This window comes from Ranitomeya variabilis, chromosome 5 (genome assembly GCF_051348905.1).
Source record: "Ranitomeya variabilis isolate aRanVar5 chromosome 5, aRanVar5.hap1, whole genome shotgun sequence".
In the NCBI taxonomy this organism is placed as follows: Eukaryota; Metazoa; Chordata; class Amphibia; order Anura; family Dendrobatidae; genus Ranitomeya; species Ranitomeya variabilis.
In genome coordinates this window covers 442,200,351-442,221,280 of record NC_135236.1, presented here as the reverse complement: position 1 = coordinate 442,221,280, position 20,930 = coordinate 442,200,351, and positions in this window count along the sequence as shown.

Sequence of the window (20,930 nt, the reverse complement as noted above, 5' to 3'; positions counted from 1 at the left end):
ATGACATTTTAATCATCTGGACGGAGTCTGAGCCACAGCTAAAGTCGTTCCATGAACAGTTTAATCAATTTCATCCTACCATCAACTTGACACTCAACTACTCCTGCACTGAAATTAACTTTTTGGACACCATCATTAAGCTGCAGAACAATAAAATAGAGACATCCCTGTATCAGAAGCCAATCGACCGTCCAACATACCTTAAATGGGACAGTTTCCATCCAAAACACATAAAAAACTCCATTGTCTACAGCCAAGCCATCAGATACAATCGTATATGTTCCAACCCAATGGATAGAGATGAACACCTGGGTCGCCTCAGAAAGACCTTTTTGAATCAGGGCTACCATCCAAGAACAATTGAAAATCAGATTACAAGAGCCACCAGAATATCAAGGAATCACCTGCTACATTACAAAACTAAAGAAGAAAATAACCGGGTGCCTCTAGTGGTCACCTACAATCCAAATCTGGAGGCGCTAAGGGGAGCTGCACGGAAATTACAACCTTTACTGCAAAAAGATGCCCGCTTACAATCCATTTTTCCAGACCCCCCACTACTGTGTTTTAGGCAGCCCCCAAATCTAAGAAGCATCATTGTCAGAAGCTCCCTGTCCTCTCCAACAGCTGCAGGTACCTTTCCCTGCAATCAGAAAAAATGTAAAACCTGTCCATTTATAATGACCACGGACAAGATAAAGATCCCCAATTCACACCAGGACTACAAGATACCAGGTACATTCAGCTGCATCACTTCTAATGTGGTGTACCTAATTATTTGTACTAAATGTCCAACTGGGGGTCTGTATGTGGGGGAGACAGGGCAGAAACTGAGAACAAGGATGAACTCTCATCGCCACACAATAAAAGAAAAAAGAATGGATATACCTGTGGCAATACATTTCTGTCTCCCAAATCATAGCATTATGGACATGAAATTACTTGTATTGAAAAGTAACTTCAAAACTCAGAGAGACAGAAGAGTCTGGGAGTATAAACTGATGATGACCTTTGACACTCTAAATGCAGGAATGAATGTGTCACACGGATTTATGTCTTTTTACATCAACTAATGAACTTGCCCCTCAGACCATGTGGGGTCATCACAACAGAACGAGACCCTAATCACAGGACAATAAAACAATCCTTATCATTGAAGACATGTTCTTCAATGATGAAGACATGTTCTCTGAAAGCAAGGAAGAGGCGTTACCACCACATAGACCTTTTGATTGTGCCATTGACTTAGTTCCTGGGGCTAAACTAGCCAAGGCTCGTTTGTTTAATCTGTCTAGGTCCGAGTGTCTAGCCATGAAGGAGTATATTGCGGAGAGTCTCCGCACAGGGCATTTTCGCTCTTCTGTCTCACCAGTAGCCACTGGGTTTTTCTTCACTAAGAAAAAAGATGGTGGTTTGCGGCCCTGTCTCAACTTTCGGGAACTCAAAAAGATTACCGTGAGAAACACGTATCCACTCCCATTTATTCCGGATCTGTGTTACCAACTTTCTGGGGCCAAATGGTTTTACAAGCTTGATTTATGGCGGGGCCTGTAACCTGATGAGGGTTCCTGAAGGGCATGAGTGGAAAACAGCATTTCTCTCATCTGAACGACTGTTTGAGAACCTGGTCATGCTCTTCGTTTTGACTAACGCTCCTGCGGATTTTCAAAATTTTATTAATGTCATTTTTTCTGACCTGATCGGGCGCTTTATGGTCATTTATCTTGATGACATTCTCGTGTACTCCCCTGACAGTCAAGCCCACTTGCATCATCTGCAAACGGTTCTTATGAGACTAAGAGAAAACCATTTGCATGCTAAGCTGGAAAAGTGTGCATTCTTTGTACAGGAATACTCTTTTTTTGGGATTGATTGTTTCTTGTGAAGGATTTAGTGTGGATCAGAAAAAAGTCCAGGCTATTGAATGGGTTCAGCCCCATGATTTAAAGGGTTTGTAATGTATCCTGGGCTTTGCAAATTACTATCGAATGTTCATTAAGGTTTTTTTTGTAGGTGGTTAAGCTGCTGACTGATCCTACACTCAAGGGAGGAAATTTTAAAAATTGGTCGACGTCTGCAAAAAATTTGTTTCTAACTTTGAAAAAATGTTTTATTTCGCCCCAGCGTTGATCCAGCCAGATCCGTCTAGACTTTTTATTGTGGAGGTGGATCCTTCTGAGGTGGGAGTTGGGTTGGTGTTGTCTCAGGGACCTGCTACTCTAACCAACCTCAAACCTTGTGCCTTCTTTTCCAGGAAATTCTCTTCTACCAAGAGAAATTATGATGTAGGAAAAAGAAAGCTTTTGGCTGTTAAGTTGGCCTTTGAAGAATGGAGGCATTTTTTGGAGGGGGCCGTTCATTCTGTCACCATGATCACCGATCACAAAAATTTCGTTTATATCGGTTCTGCCAAAAGATTGACCCCCAGGCAGGCCCGCTGGTTGCTTTTTTTTCCCCAATTTCATTATTCCATCACCTTCTATCCAGGGTCTAAGAGTGTTAAGGTAGATGTGTTGTCCCGAAGCTTTGATCCGGTGTCTCCTTCTGGACCCCCATCCTCCATTCTTCAACCTGCGGTGGTGGTAGCTGAAATCTCATCTGATTTGGAGAGAGAAATATTTGAGGCCCAGGCTCTGGCTCCCAGTAATAAACCTGTGGGTAAATTGTTTATCCCGAAGAATTTCCATCTTAGACTCCTGAAAGTGTTTCATGAGTCTGTTAAGTGCTCATCCTGGAATTTCAGCCACCCGAGTGGCAGTTACTAGAGTTTTCTGGTGGCCCTTTTTGGTTGCAGATGTTAAGAGGTTTGTCTCTGCATGTGGGGTTTGTGCCCCTTCAAAAAATTATCACTGCCGGACGGCCAGGGAATTGTTGCCTCTACCAATTCCAGATATACCATGGACACATTCAGGGGCAACACCATGGTGTGGGTGGTGGTGGATAGATTTTCCAAACAGGCTCACTTTGTACCTCTGCCTGATTTACCGTATGCGGAAACCTTGGCCAGGTTGTTTGTTCAGCATGTTGTCCATCTGCATAGTGAATGTGGTGTCTGGCAGAGGTGTGCAGTTTGTGGCCAAGTTTTGGAGGGCTTTTTGTAAGAAGTTGGGAATCACGCTGTCTTTTTCCTCTGCCTACCATTCGGAGTCTAATTGGCAGACCAAATGCACTAACCAGTCCCTGGAGCAGATTCTGAGGTGTTTGGCATCTTTCAGACACAATGAATGGTGTGATGCAGTGTTCATGGCAGAATTTGCTTTCAAAGGTCATGTGAATAAGTCCATGGGAATGTCTCCTTTCCTGGTCAACTATGGGTTTAACCCGCATTTTGGGGAGTTTTCTCGTATGGACTCAGGTTGTCCGGGGGCGGAGAGTGCTGTGCAATGCTTGAAGTCTCTGTGGGTGGAGGTTCAGTGAAACATCACCAAGGCCCAGGGAAGGTACAAATTTTTTTCGGACAAGATAACATGATCAGGTCCTGCGTTCTTAGTGGGCGAGAAGCTGTGGTTATCCACCCCAATATTAAGCTCAAGGTTCCCTCCGTCAAACTGGGTCCTAAGTTCATTGGCCAATATGAAATTGTGGAGGTTATCAATCCAGGGGCCTACAGGTTACAGCATCCTGCCTCCTTCAAAATATCCAACGTTTTTCACAGGTCCCTTTTGAAACCATTGGGAGCGGTCAAGGAGGATTTCTCATCCGTCACTCCTCCTGTATTGGTGGAGGGCCATCTGGAGTATGAGGTGGGGTGCATTGTGGATTCTCAGTGGGTGCACTGGAATCTCCAGTATTTGGTGCACTGGAAGGGGTGTGGTCGGGAGGATTGGTCTTGGGTTTTGGCCGGTTCTGTACATTAGGTTAGGGCTGTGCATCTGTTGGTTATGGATTTTCATGCCAGGCATCCTGAGAAGCCTGGAGGTCCAGTGGCCACCCATTGAGAGGGGGTACTGTCATGGTTGTGGACTGGGTTCTCTTTCCTGCCTGCACAGGGTTATTTTTACATGGCCTCTTTTTGGTTCAGGGGGCTATATTTACCCGCCTCTGCCTGGGGTTCCTTGTCAGTGATACATTTGTCTTTGTGGAGTGTCTGATCCCCTGGTGTGTTTGCATACTGTTCAGTCCATTTTGCCTTCTTGTGTATGACCTGTTCTGTTTCCTCGTTCTGTGCATTGCCTTGTGACTCTGTGCTTATGGTTTATTTCTGGTTCTGACCTTTGATTTGGTAATTGCACCTCTCTCCTGTCTGCCCCGTTTGTACTGTACCGCCATCTTTGGCTTTCTGACCTCTGGCTATGTCTCTGCGTTTCACCCTTTGGTACTGCTCTGACCTTCCCGGTTTGACTTTGACACGTTCTGACTACTCTCCGGCATTGCCGGCCACCACTGCTACTCGGCGTCTGGCCCCACCTCTGGCCATCTCCCCAGAGGTCATGTGTCTCAGGTCCTGCATGCCGGCAGGTAAGCCTTCCACAACTCTCCTCACATACTCTTGGGACACGTGCACAGACTCCTGCTTTAAGTCTGCAGCTAGGTTCCTGATAGGCTAGTTGTCAGAATTAAAATTTAACATAGAAATATGTATATTCTTTATCACATAAATATTTTTTATGCCTACTTTTTGCCTACATACTAGAGATGAGCAAATTGATTGGATGTCAATCAAATTTGTGTTAAATTTTCAGTCATTTCAACTTTCCTCCTACTGAAGAGAAAGGGAGTGGAGCTTCAGTTCCTTAGAACAATAACTACACAGTGTTTGGAGCTGTAATGTTCTGGTTCTGTTCACTGTGTCATTGCTGTTGCTGCAGGGGCTGGTAACAGCTGATTGTTGGTGATGCTGGGTGTCGAACCCCCACCAATTTGATATTACAGACATATCTCATAAATAATCGATATCTCAGTTCAAGACAACCCCTTAAAAGAGAATCTATATTATTAATGAGACCTCAAATGATTAGTGTCTCTGGAGGATAAATTACAATAAATGGTGTCCATCCGACAGATATAATATTGATCTCAGGACCAAGAATATTATGGCTCATTTTATAATTTTTGACTTCAGATCAAGAGAGCTCTTATAAGTTTGGCCAAAGTTAGTCACATAACAAAATTAAAGCATACCTCATGCTCACCTCTTAGGCTCTATATCCTTACTTCTGCTCTCCATGATTTATAATAGTGCAAAGATCACTCATTTAATTTCTTAACACAGTTTGTGCTTATGGTAAAGGATGCTTATGGTAAAGGAAATTGTCCTTGGCTTTCCTACACAAAGATCTCATAGCAACTTCATAGATTGACACTAAATCAAGTCGAAAAATTGCAAAATTGTTTATTTAATGCAGTATATACATTTGTCACAACCTAATAAATAACTTTTAAATGATAATAACTGTAGTGACACAGATATTGATGTAATATTCTAGGGACAGATGTTTCATTTTTGTTTGTATTGGAGATGTGACATTTATTAATGTCAGTAAGAAGTAACTTCAGGACATTTGATTTGAATTTCATTAAAGTCCCTCATTAGGAAAAGTATACCTAACTTCTCTTAATCCTTCCTAAGCTCGCTTAAAAAGCTATCTGAAGAAGAAATCCTTACTTCTGAGCAAATCTATTCACTTCCCTCCTTACAAGTGCCATATGTTTAAAGTCAATCACTGAGGTCAAATGAAGTTCATCAGTAAACTATTAAAAAGTAATAAAAAGTAATGTACAGTACTGTGCAAAAGTTCATGCAGGTGTGAAAAAATGGGCAAAGCATTAAGTATTTAAAAAATAGAAGTGTTAATAGTTTATTTTTATCAATTAACAAAATGCAATTTAAAGAACTAAAGAGAAATCTAGATCAAATTAATATTTGGTGTGACCACCTTTTAAAAATGTATCAAAGCATCAATTCTTCTGGGTACACTTGCATAATGTTTTTGACGGTAGCTTGTTCCAAACATCTTGGATAACTACTAGAGTTGATCAAATATATTTGAGAGGAATTAAATAGTGATGAGCGAGTGTACTCATTACTCGAGTTTTCCCAGCATGCTTGGGTGTTCTCCGAGTATCTTGGGAGTGCACGTAGATTATGTTTGTGTTCCCGCAGCTGCATGATTTGCGGCTGCTAGGCAGCCTGAATATATGTGGAGATTCCCTAACAAACAGGCAATCCCTTCATGTGTTCACGCTGTCTGGCAGCCGCAAATCATGCAGCTGCGGGGACTCAAACATAATCCACGAGGCCGCCCAAGATACTTTGAAAACACCTGAGCATGCTCGTAAAACTCAAGTAACTCGCTCATCACTAGAATAAAACTCTACTTAAATATTACAAAAATCTGAATTTGGAAAAATGCAGATTTTTTTGTAAATTGCTTCTATCGTGGATTCAGCACAAGGAAAGCCAGCTGGTTGCCATTTTGCCAAACTGTAGATGGCAATCAAATGGTTAAAAAATAAGAATAACATTTATATACACTTTAGTGCTTACCTCTTCATCCACTGCTCTCTGCACCATCCACGTCCAGGCCTTGGCCATCTTTTTAACGCTGCTATGCGCTAAATCCCTGGACATCTTGATGCTAAGACTTCCAGCTCTGATGAGGCCCGAGAAAATTCTACATATGCATGAGTAAGGTCACATCACACATCAGGACTTCACAATGTTATGAACTTATCTTATGAATGGACAATATCTCTGGCACATTCCCATGCTATTAATATCAACACACAGCTGTCTGTTTAACCTTTGCTGATTTAATGTTATAGATGGACCCTATGTCACTTTTTTCTGGGGTCCTCTGTAAATTAATCAGTAAAGGCTAAGCAAACAGTTGTAAGCTGTTATTAATATCATTGTTACTTTTTGGGATATATTTTCCCTTTTCACCAGATTATTAATATCTTCCCCCAGCTGTGGGCTTTCTCTTTGCTGGTTATGAAAATTATGCGGGAGCCCACACCATTTTTTAAATTTAATTCTTTATTTTAACTATGAGGTACTGATTACAACTCCCATCATTGGCGCCTGGTTGTGCTGATCACATGGAGGCCAGGCGACAATAATGATAGTGTATTGCTTCTTCCCAGATAATGCGCGCACCATCATTGTGCGTGTGTCCGTATGTGCGATCCTTTAAAAATGGACCATATATGGACAAAAAAATAGACGTATGAAGGGGGCCTTAGGCTGTAAAATATGTGCTAATAACTTATAGTGTATACATTCACATTGCTAAATTATGGGTAACGTGACTTTTCTTTGTCATGTGACTGGGATTATATGCACCAAACCTTCGTGAATACATATTTTCCATTTGACCGGACGTGATGTTGTTAGCAGCTTTACGTGAGGGCTTGGGTAGAGCAGTTCTCCTGATCTGCCAAAAGCAATGATTACCAGGCATGTCTGATGACCAGATGACCCATAGGTACGTCATCAATTGGGAAGTGACATGTTCTCTCCTATTATCCTCTCTTATCATGTGCACAAATACATGGTTTCGCACCACTGATTCCGGATTTGACACCCCTGTTGCATGTAACATACACGGGAAGAGGGACACCTCTATCAAACACATGATGAGTAGTGTTGAGCGATACCGTCCGATACTTGAAAGTATCGGTATCGGAAAGTATCGGCCGATACCGGCAAAGTATCGGATCTAATCCGATACCGATAACCGATACCAATACAAGTCAATGGGACTCAAGTATCGGACGGTATTCCTGATGGTTCCCAGGGTCTGAAGGAGAGGAAACTCTCCTTCAGGCCCTGGGATCCATATTAATGTGTAAAATAAAGAATTAAAATAAAAAATTTTGCTATACTCACCTCTCCGACGCAGCCTGGACCTCACCGAGGGAACCGGCAGCGTTGTTTGCTTAAAATGCGCGCGTTTCCTGCCTCCCGCGACGTCACGGCTTCTGATTGGTCGCGTGCCGCCCATGTGGCCGCGACGCGACCAATCACAGCAAGCCGTGACGTAATTTTGAGGTCCTGGAAGCTTAATTCTAGGCATTCAGGATTTTAAAATTACGTCACGGCTTGCTGTGATTGGTCGCGTCGCGGCCACATGGGCGGCACGCGACCAATCAGAAGCCGTGACGTCGCGGGAGGCAGGAAACGCGCACATTTTAAGCAAACAACGCTGCCGGTTCCCTCGGTAAGGTCCAGGCTGCGTCGGAGAGGTGAGTATAGCAATTTTTTTTATTTTAATTCTTTATTTTACACATTAATGTTGTATTTTACACAATAATGTTGTTTCGATACCGATACCCGATACCACAAAAGTATCGGATCTCGGTATCAGAATTCCGATACCAGCAAGTATCGGCCGATACCCGATACTTGCGGTATCGGAATGCTCAACACTAATGATGAGGAATAAAAAAATATAACATCTGCCCTTTGGTATGTAATTAAATTAGCATTTTAGAGAGATATTTTGTTTGTGATATAATTTAAATACCCTATTCACCTTATTTGATTTTTTGCCATTCTTATATATACACATACCACAGCCAGAATGCTAGCACTATTGCACTGGATATTTTCTGTAGACCTACACGTGCATTATAATTACCATGATGAACCCAATGGTAGAAATGCGCCGGGAGACACGTAGAGAAGATTTAGTGCATGTTTTATGTTGGTATCAGCTGTTGGTTGCCCCTGTCAATGGCAGCCCTGTCAGATAGCCACTAGAGGGTCTAATATGGTCACCACCAGGCTACTGTGATACTGGCAACATGAGTCATTGAAGCATGGATTCATATACAAGGACTTCTCTGGACTGACATATAGGTGAGATTGTTTCATTTTTCATCTCCTTCTGTATACCAGTGTATCTATGGATCTGTTAGGATGACATATTAATTTTTTACATCATTAAACATCATCATTGACTTCATTAGGTTAGATGGGTTCTCTGTACTTGCAGACCACCTGTATATAACTCACTACTGTCAATATAATATTGTTATCCATTTATACCACTTGTAATAACCCCTTAACGATCACTGCTACGCCTTTTAATGGCCGTAGTTAAGGGTACTAATTCCTCTAAGGAATATAAGAAAAAAATGCATGCACATAACAGGGATCACCCAAAGCAATCAAGAAACACACATAAAACAGTTAAAAATCCTTAAAGGATAATTCACGTAGATACAGATCCATAAATAAAGGGTAAAATACCCAAAACGAGGTACCCCTAGGCTGGAGATAGCAATATGTACACAAATTCACAGCAGACCAGCACACATATAAACAGGAGACTTCGCTGTACGCCAGGTCCCAGCATAATATCAGCGATTTGGACTAGAAATATATGAACAAATAAATAGATAATGTCCCTCCTAAATCTGTGTGAGTGGGCAATTTTATCCTGCCCAATGGTCTCAATAGAAACAGTATAATATCAATGAGTACAATTGGGTCCCCAAAAATCCCCTGACTGTGGACCCCCAAAAATAGGATCAGATAAGGCAATGGTAAATACTTAGCCCCGGCCCTGATACAGTCAGAAGGTCACCCCAGTATAAAGTCAAGCCTCCGGGATACCCGGACCCACACATTCCGACACTCGTGGTGTCTTCCTCAAGGTGGATGACATCCACCTTTTTTCCTTTCACATTGCTTTAGTTCTTGTGAAGCACCTGAAAGGTTAATAAACATCTTGAAAGTGGTTTTGTGCACCTTGGGGGGTGCAGTTTTTAGAATGGTGTCAATTTTCATTATTTTCTGTCATAGTGTCCCCCCAAAGTCACTTCAAATGTGAGATGGTCCCTAAAAATATGATTTTGCAAATTTTGTTGGAAAAATGAGAAATCGCTGGTCAAATTTTAACCCTTATAACGTGCTAACAAAAAAGAATTATGTTTCCAAATTGTGCTGATGTAAATGGATATGTGGGAAATGTTATTCATTAACTATTTTGTGTGACATAACTCTCTGATTTAAGGACACAAAAATTAAAACTTTGAATATTGCAAAATTTTCAAAATATTTGCAAAATTTCCATTTTTTCATAAATAAATGCAAGTCATATCGTAGACATTTTACCACTCTCACGAAGTACAATATGTCATGAAAAAAAACAATTTCAGAATCAGTGGAATCTGTTGAAACGTCCCAGAGCTATAACTTCATAAAGTGACAGTGGTAAGAATTGTAAAAAATTGGCCTGGTCATTAAAGGGATAATCTTTCCTTGTTTTGTCTAAATTTAACACTGTGGACATTGCATTTTTCTTGACTTTCTGACTGGTTAAGTGATCTTTTAAATGTGGTATTTTTGTACTGTATGCGATTGCAAACATATTTTGTATGATATGTTGTATAATATTAAATAAAGTTTGTATTTTAGTTATCACTCACTTTTTCCTGGCATACTAGTACATTCAGTGACTAGAATAAGAGTTCATTAAGATGTAGAAATTTTGGTATCCCTTTTTTCTTTTAGATACGCTTTCGTTGTTCAGTCTCTATCCTTATTGGTTTAGGGAAATACACAATTCACTAGATTAAACTTAAATCCACCACTTGGTACTGCTGAATATTTTGAAGCTTTCTGTCAACTCTTACATTCATCTCTCAATCTGTGTGACCTCTGACTTTGGGAGGCCCATCCATGGTGGTTGCTGCAACTATAGGGGATTGAGATAAATGAGGAAGCTAACACTTCGCTATGACTTGTCCTAATCTATCTCCATTACACTGTCATTTATCTACTCTTCTTTTCTAGTTTCAGTACTTAAAGGTACCCTAGATCCTGCACTGCCCTGCAGATGGGGTAAGCAACCTATCTAATAAGAAGAACCATACTACATTTTTAATTAGAGATATTTACTAATGTTATTATCAATACACCTACTACATATTGGAATAGGATCTTGGAGTTGGTAATATCCCTTTAAACCCAGTTCAGCACCCAGAATCATGCTTTGTGACACACACCGTTACTCATCCTGGGTTCCACCTATTTGTTTCCCTAAGACCCAGTTCTCCTTTTGTTACACCTCTTGTAATATACAGTTGACACTCACATCATATACTGCTAACCCCTTGATAGCATTAACATACACACATTGTAGATGTAACAAGAAGGTAAAATGTAGTTTAGTTGCTCAAAACTGTAAGCAATGTGGGCAACACAGCGGTTGGAAAATCCTTCAAATGCCCTATTATTAGAGAAATAGGTGCCTACTTAATGACCTCAAGGGCAGTAATAATGTGTTTTATATGGTGAGTATTAGCAACTTGGAAATCTTTTCTACACTCGCTATTCCATTGTTACTCACTCATCCTCTCCCTAGTGCTTTGCCGCATGCAAACTTTGCTGTGTATTTATTTAGCTTTGGTGTTCATTGAGAATTGATCATCATTGTCTTGTTTATTATAAGAGCCATTTTTTATTTTCCTTCTTTCACATGTCTTTCTTTTCTATTCACAATAGTGGAAACTCTGTTAAATTTTGAATTATTCCTATATTATACAGATTGTAGACCAGCAGATGGTTTAAACATTTACATCTCACTTTTAGCTGTAAGTACAAACAGTAAAAAACAGTATTTCATAGTCTATACACATATAAATTCAGACATTTGATTATAACTGATTGGCAATTCAATGTATTTTCTCAACAAGCGGTTTTTGGCAGATTTAGTGTACACATTTCTAATTGTCACCATAAAGTAAATTGATGCTGAAATAATTAGTGTGTCATTTATTTGCGGCGAAAATTGTATTCGCATAGCTATGTCTGAGTTTGTATAAGACATACTTGCAATGACATTTGTCAAGCCTTCAGTTGCTTTGTCAGGTCAGTGAACGCATTTCTTGGAAGGTTCCATGTATATGAAGATATGAAGAGATGCATTTGCAATTAGACATGACATTCTCTGCAGCTTTTAACATCACATTTACAAGTAGTGGAAACATTGCATCATTACAAATATTGTTTATGCTGAGATCTTGAATTCAAGTTAGTAGTGACAGTAAAAGAGAATCTACATTGTCCTTCAATGACCTAAGAACTAAAATATACACAGTTACATAAATAGTAATGTTGAAAAGAAAAATACTCCATAAAATGTAACCTATTATCTTCATGCAATATAAATCTTGAGTAAGGCATAGACCAAGACACTATTAAATAGCTGACTGATAATACACCTTATATAATAGAAAGTTAATTCGTTATTAGTCTGACACACAATAAAATTATCATAACTATCTTGGATCAGTTGCCCACATTAAGCAACAGACGTTATTCACTTTTCATTGGGAAGATCATAAAACATTTTATCCAAAATCAGGTTAGCAACATTCAGCATTACCGAAAGTACAATCTAAAATTGATAGGACACACAGACATAGTGTTGTTGCCACAAGAATTGATAGCCGTTGCGATGATACAGCATTTAATCTTAGTTATCAAAGACGTGTCTCTCTTGGGTCAAGATTCATAGACTATTGTTTGAATGTTTTGTTGTTTTTGAATTGATGATTGGCTGCTGTATGTCTCTTACATCAGGTCCTACAGGTTATTGTCTGCTATCTTTGCAAGGCAAGAACGCAGGGACATTGAACAATTGATGTTTGATAATATGTTGATTATTCATTGTATAAACCCATGTAGCTTGTTGACCTGCAAACAGTAAAGAACATACAATGCAGATTGATTAATTACTCAAACAATGAGAGTTATTCTCATCCCACCTCCCCCCTGACCTGTGGATGATGCCTGAAACAGTTGTGAACTATAAAAGGATGATATGCCTCTGTTCCCAGGTCGATTCTACAGGATGCCAGCTTAATGGACCATGGCCCTGGCTGAAAGAATACAGAACTTCATTGACCATCATTGAACCTTCAAAAACTTTGCACAATTCAGGTGCGGACAATCAGGTCAACTGGCCACATACTTCAATAGACTGTTAGCTCTCAGCTTCTTAAGTTTGTCATTACCTCTTCTCTGTGGGTGCTCGCCAAAAGGTGGGTGCCACTGGCAGAGGTAGTCAACCTTGGAAGTCCTGAAGTCGCTGCTCTAATCACGGTGAACCAGCGGATGGTGAGAGTCTGTAATTTGGACCATTTGTGTATTTGCTGGGACTATACCTATTATTGTCTGTTGGTGGTTCAATAAAGTATTGTCACACTGTTTTACCCTCTCATTCTGTGTTGTCTGAGTAGTATTCGGCCCACGGAAAAGGAGACGGCTTTCAGGGGTTTAAGCCCTGGTCTATGCGGTTTGTCTTAAAACAGCCAGGCCAATGGATGAGAGCACCCACTGACTAAAGAACTGTCAACAGGTGTAGGACTCTGCTTGTAATGGTTATGAATTGCATGGTCAATCTAGTTTAGCATAGACCCCAGGCCTATGCAGGTGAATTCTAAGTTGGTCCCCATGTAGGAAATTTCAGTCATTCTCATGGACAGTCAGTGACAGAATGGAGTGCCTGATCAGAATAGACTGAAAAAGATCTTTTTTTGGACAGTTTTTAATTTTTGAAAAGCAGAAAAAGTCTATGGGGTTATTGCAGTCTGTTGGCTTTTCCAAATATATATGTTTTGAAGCTATGTTTGAAGGTTTGAATTCACAGAGAAAGAAGGTAGAGGAGTATCCACATAAACTAGAAAATCCATCAAAACAAAAATACTCCAATATACAATATAAAATATAACTTTTAATATTTTTAATAAAATTATCCAATATCATGAACAATGAACATTCCACCACCAAAGAGTCAGAAGACACTTAAAAGAACAACTCGGGAGGCACTTATCCCTACACTTTTCTAAAGTTACCCTACCTGACTGCGAAGGTTGGCACCCTAAACCCTGCACAATGGCACCCCCTCTCATCGATGGCTCACCCAGCAGGCGCTGTCAGCCTTGTTTGTGATGCAGGGGAAAGATAAAGATAGTAAAAGAAATGAAAAAAGATAAGATATTTGGGTTTTAATATATCTAAATGGCAGAGTCCAATCATTTGCCTATCATGGACAGATTGCATATGTAGACATATGTTGTAATTGGCTTATCCCTATTCTTAAGCTTCCTGTAGATGGGTCTGGAAGAAACAAGGGAAAAATGAATTGAGAAATTTGAAGGAACTGTCAAGTTCAGTGGAGCAAGCCTGATGATATGCGGTTGTTTCAAAGCCAGAGGTGTGGATACTTGACCAGGATTGATGGTGGTCTCAATGCAGAGCTATATGCGTACACTTGAGTACTATGGGTATGAAAAGCATGACATAGTGTTTGAACAGGACAAGGACCTGAAGCACACGTCAAGTTTGGGGAACAAATAGTTCAATGACAATGAAGTAGAAGTGCTAGTTTGGCACCCATATTTCCCAGACTCAACTCAATTAAACACTTGTGGGTAGAGTTGAAGAAAAAGCTAGATACAGCACAGCCCTGGCAAAAATTAAGAGACCACTGAAAAATGTTCAGTTTGCCTGATTTTGCTCTTTATAGGTATATTTCTGAGTAAAATGTAAATTGTTCTTTTATTCCAGTCTTTCACACTGCTCCTGGCGCAAAAATTTAAGTTCTTCTTTAATGGCTTGTGACTATCCATCTTCCTCTTGATTACATTCCAGAGGTTTTCAATGGGGTTCAGGTCTGGAGATTGGGATGCCCATTAGGGTTGAGCGACTTTCATTTTTTTAAGATCGTGTCGGGTTTTGTGAAACCCAACTTTGTCCAGAGTCGAGTCGAGTGCAGTCGGCCGATTATCGCTAAAAGTCGGGTATCGACCGAAACGCGAAACCCAATGCAAGTCAATGGGGAAGCATAGTCGGCAGTGAGTGGAGGCCAGGAAAACACCTACAGTGCCCATTTTAATGCCAAAAACATCCATTCTTGTTTTCTGAAGCTTGTCAATCTTAATTAACTTTATAATAATAGTTGGGCATTGGAAATTGGGGGTCTTTTGGCAAAAGTTGTGGGGGGTAGGGCTGGTTCAAGGTTTTAGTGGGCCCAGGAAACGTGGACGGCGGTGGAGCAGTGAGAGGTAAGTATGTCAAGTTTGCAAGTGCTGTGATCCTAAGCAAGCAGGGGGGGCCCACTCGTTGGCATTGGCACTGGCACAGGGCCCCTCAAAGTACAGCGGTGTGTTTGCACGGCGGGGGCGCCTCCCACCAGCAGCGACACTTTTGCGTACTCTGAGGAGCCCTGTGCCAGTGACGTCGCCAACGAGTATGCCCCCCCACCTGATGAAGGAACCTGCACTTTCATCTGCACCTTCCTCTTTGTCCCTGTGTAAGGTGGTATAACATGCGGGAAGGGGAACCTTACATTCAGCAGGGTCAGATTCTGGCTGTGTAGAGTGCAAGGGGAATGTAGTGGTCTAGGTCAATGTACCAGCAGACTCATCTAGCAGTGGATGGGCAATGGGCAGGATGAGGAGGAAACACAGATATAGGGTCAAAGAATAAAGTAGGCTAAATGCAGTTCAAAATTGGTAACAGGACTAAACAGGCGGCATTGCTTTGTTCAGTGGAGGAGCAAACCCAGGAGCAGCAGACACTGTTTTAAGGGCCCAACCACACTAGTAGGCCAAATGCAGTTTAATATCTGCTACTATAGGCCAAAAGCCTGAAGACTGAAGCTCAGCTTTATACAGTGGAGGACAACACCAGGGAGCGGCAGACACCGTTAGTAGGTCGTAACCAAAGTTGAAGGCCAAATGCAGTTTAATATCTGATACTATAGGCCGAAAGCCAGAAGGTTGAAGCTCAGCTTTATTCAGTTGAGGACAAACATCAGGGAGGGGCAGACACCGTTAGTAGGCCCTAACTACCAAATTTTTTAAAAAACATTACTTAATGAGAGCCAGAAGGTTGAAGCTCACATTTATTCAGTTGAGGAAAACACCAGGGAGCGGCAGACACCGTTAGTAGGCCCTAACTACCAAATTTTTTAAAAAACATCACTTAATGAGAGCCAGAAGGTTGAAGCTCAGATTTATTCAGTTGAGGAAAACACCAGGGAGCGGCAGACACCGTTAGTAGGCCCTAACCACCAAATTTAAAAAAAAACATTACTTAATGAGAGCCAGAAGGTTGAAGCTCACATTTATTCAGTTGAGGAAAACACCAGGGAGCGGCAGACACCGTTAGTAGGCCCTAACCACCAAATTTAAAAAAAACCATCACTTAATGAGAGCCAGAAGGTTGAAGCTCAGATTTATTCAGTTGAGGACAAACACCAGGGAGGGGCAGACACCGTTAGTAGGCCGTAACCAAAGTTGAAGGCCAAATGCAGTTTAATATCTGATACTATAGGCCGAAAGCCAGAAGGTTGAAGCTCAGCTTTATACAGTTGAGGACAAACACCAGGGAGGGGCAGACACCGTTAGTAGGCCCTAACCACCAAATTTTTTAAAAAACATCACTTAATGAGAGCCAGAAGGTTGAAACTCAGATTTATTCAGTTGAGGAAAACACCAGGGAGCGGCAGACACCGTTAGTAGGCCCTAACCACCAAGTTTTTTAAAAAACAGCACTTAATGAGAGCCAGAAGGTTGAAGCTCAGATTTAGACAGTGGAGGACAATTTGAATTAGGGACTGCAGACAGACTTAGTAGGCTGTCCCCTGTGGACCATGCATCCACCACATTAACCCATTGCGCCGTAATGGACACGTAACCTTCCGTGGCCATGCCTACAGGTCCATGCGTCTGTTGTCAGGTGCACCTTTGTACTCACAGATTGCCAGAGTGCATGGACAATGCGGTCTTTTACATGCTGGTGGAGGGTTGGGATGGCTTTTCTCGCAAAAGAAGTGTCTACTGGTTAGCTTGTAGCGTGGTACAGCGTAGTCCATCATGGCTTTATTAATATTAAATAAAATATATAAATAGGCTCTATGAACTTTTAAATAGGTTCCAGGGGTACACGGGAAGCATTGGTGTGGTCAGTGGAGGAGTATTGCAAGGAGGGACCGCAGACAGGCTAACGAAGGCCTCAAATAACAAAAATTAGTCTCATGGCAGTTTTAAATCGGTTACATGGATACACAGGCAGCATTGTGGTCAGTGGAGGAGTATTGCAAGGAGGGACAGCAGACAGGGTAACGAAGGCCTCAAATAACAAAAATTAGTCTCATGGCAGTTTTAAATCGGTTACATGGATACACAGGCAGCATTGTGGTCAGTGGAGGAGTATTGCAAGGAGGGACCGCAGACAGGCTAATGAAGGCCTAAAATAACAAAAATTAGTCTCATGGCAGTTTTAAATCGGTTACATGGATACACAGGCAGCATTGTGGTCAGTGGAGGAGTATTGCAAGGAGGGACCGCAGACAGGCTAACGAAGGCCTCAAATAACAAAAATTAGTCTCAAGGCAGTTTTAAATCGGTTACATGGATACACAGGCAGCATTGTGGTCAGTGGAGGAGTATTGCAAGAAGGGACCGCAGACAGGCTAACGAAGACCTCAAATAACAAAAATTAGTCTCAAGGCAGTTTTAAATCGGTTACATGGATACACAGGCAGCATTGTGGTCAGTGGAGGAATATTGCAAGGAGGGACAGCAGACAGGCTAATGAAGGCCTAAAATAACAAAAATTAGTCTCATGGCAGTTTTAAATCGGTTACATGGATGCAGGCAGCATTGTGGTCAGTGGAGGAGTATTGCAAGGAGGGACCGCAGACAGGCTAACGAAGGCCTCAAATAACAAAAATTAGTCTCAAGGCAGTTTTAAATCGGTTACATGGATACACAGGCAGCATTGTGGTCAGTGGAGGAGTATTGCAAGGAGGGACAGCAGACAGGCTAATGAAGGCCTAAAATAACAAAAATTAGTCTCATGGCAGTTTTAAATCGGTTACATGGATACACAGGCAGCATTGTGGTCAGTGGAGGAGTATTGCAAGGAGGGACCGCAGACTGGCAAACGAAGACCTCAAATAACAAAAATTAGTCTCAAGGCAGTTTTAAATCGGTTACATGGATACACAGGCAGCATTGTGGTCAGTGGAGGAGTATTGCAAGGAGGGACCGCAGACAGGCTAACGAAGGCCTCAAATAACAAAAATTAGTCTCAAGGCAGTTTTAAATCGGTTACATGGATACACAGGCAGCATTGTGGTCAGTGGAGGAGTATTGCAAGGAGGGACAGCAGACAGGCTAATAAAGGCCTAAAATAACAAAAATTAGTCTCATGGCAGTTTTAAATCGGTTACATGGATACACAGGCAGCATTGTGGTCAGTGGAGGAGCATTGCAAGGAGGGACAGCAGACAGGCTAACGAAGGCCTCAAATAACAAAAATTAGTCTCATGGCAGTTTTAAATCGGTTACATGGATACACAGGCAGCATTGTGGTCAGTGGAGGAGTATTGCAAGAAGGGACAGCAGACAGGCTAATGAAGGCCTAAAATAACAAAAATTAGTCTCATGGCAGTTTTAAATCGGTTACATGGATACACAGGCAGCATTGTGGTCAGTGGAGGAGTATTGCAAGGAGGGACCGCAGACAGGCTAACGAAGGCCTCAAATAACAAAAATTAGTCTCATGGCAGTTTTAAATCAGTTGGATACATGGATACACAGGCAGCATTGTGGTCAGCGGAGGAGGATTGCAAGGAGTGTCCGACACAGTTAGTACTCACAAAAAATAACTAGATGTTAATGTCTCGCAAAACAACAAAAAAAAAAGTGTGGCATACTTAGGTACAGGTGTGGGCTCATCTGCTGAGTTTCTGACAAAGTAATTTGGCAGTAAGTATTTACTGGTGTCAATATAGGACACTGACCCAGACTACTTTAACTAGCATCATAGATGTCAACAAATTGGTATTGTCAGTGCCAGGCATTGAATGATGTCAGCGCATAGACTAAACATTGGTGGAGCTGAGTGAGATAATTTTGCAGGTGGTAGAGCACAGTTTGAGCTTGGGAGGGGGTGGAACTCTCTTGTGGCCGGCGGTACCGTCCCAGGGCCCCTCATGTTACAACGGTGTGTCTGACGTTGGGTGCGCACCACCACCGCCAGAGACACTTCATTGTACTATGAGGGACCCAGTGGCAGTGCCGTCGACCAAAAGCGGGCACACCCACCTCTTCAGATGAACAGCACTGTAACGGTTGCTTGCGCCAAGTGGCGAGACCACGGCCCCGTGGGGGGAATTTTCCCATTGTGGGAGGTGTAAACATGTCGTATGCTGGACAAACAGCTGCTGCAAATTAAGAGATTGGAACACTCAGTAAGACCAGTCCACAAGCAAGACCTTTTAATAGGAAAGCTAGGTGTCAGCCGGGAAAGGTGGGGCAAAATAATTTGAAATCCAGGAGTGGTTCATTTTAATGAAGGTGAGATTATCCACATTTTGGGTAGCCAGACGAGTCCTTTTTTCGGTTAATATTGAACCAGCAGCACTGAATACTCTTTCTGATAGCACACTAGCTGCTGGGCAAGCAAGCTCCTGCAATGCATATTCTGCCAATTCAGGCCAGGTGTCTAATTTGGATGCCCAGTAATCAAATGGGAATGACGGTTGAGGGAGAACATCGATAAGGGATGAAAAATAGTTAGTAACCATACTGGACAAATGTTGTCTCCTGTCACTTTGAATAGATGCTGCAGTACCTGTCCTGTCTGCGGTCATTGCGAAATCACTCCACAACCTGGTCAGAAAACCCCTCTGTCCAACGCCACTTCAGATCTGTGCACCTCTAACACCTCTGCCCTGTAGCCCCCTGCAGCTTGTGTGAGAACCATCACCGGCGCTGTGTGCTGGGAATGCCTGAATCAAACGGTCTACAAGAGTAGCTTGTTTGGTTGCTAATATTGGTTCGAGGTTCTCATGTGGCATAATATTTTGCAACTTGCCTTTATAGCGAGGGTCAAGGATGTAGGCCAACCAGTAATCGTCATCGCTCATCATTTTAATAATGCGTGGGTCCTTTTTGAGGATACGTAAGGAATAATCCGCCATGTGGGCCAAAGTTCCAGTTGGCAAATCTGCGGTTGTGCTGGTTTGAGGGGCAGTTACAGGCAAATCTACGTCACTTGTCTCCCTTAAAAAAACAGAACCCGGCCTTGCAACGCCACTAATTTCTGTTGGCCCAGGAGAAGCTTCCTCATTAAAAAAGTACTCATCCCCATCATCCTCCTCGTCCTCCTCCTCCTCTTCGCCCACTACCGCGTCCTCTACACGGCCCTGACCAGACAATGGCTGACTGTCATCGAGGCTTTCCTCTTCCTCGGCTGCAGACGCCTGCTCCTTTATGTTTATGTTTGCATCAGCAGACGCATTAGGGGGATGCTCATGCTTATTATGGCGTTGTCTGCACTAACCAGCCGTGTGCATTCCTCAAAACACTGAAGGACTTGACACAGGTCTTGTAGCTTCGACCACTGCACACCTGACAACTCCATGTCTGCCATCCAACTGCCTGCCCGTGTATCCTCCCACAAATACATAACAGCACGCCTCTGTTCGCACACTCTCTGAAGCATGTGCAGTGTGGAGTTCCACCTTGTTGCAACGTTGATGATTAGGCGATGCTGAGGAAGGTTCAAAGAACGCTGATAGTTCTGCATACGACTGGAGTGTACGGGCGAACGGCGGATATGCGAGCAAAGTCTGCGCACTTTGAGGAGCAGGTCGGGTAACCCCGGATAACTTTTCAGGAAGCACTGCACCACCAGGTTTAAGGTGTGAGCCAGGCAAGGAATGTGTTTCAGTTGGGAAAGGGCTATGGCAGCCATGAAATTCCTTCTGTTATCACTCACTACCTTGCCTGCCTCAAGATGTACAGTGCCCAGCCATGACTGAGTTTCTTTCTACAAGAACTCGGACAGAACTTCCGCGGTGTGTCTGTTGTCGCCCAAACACTTCATTGCCAATACAGCCTGCTGACGCTTGCCACTAGCTGTCCCATAATGGCACACCTCGTGTGCAACAGTGGCA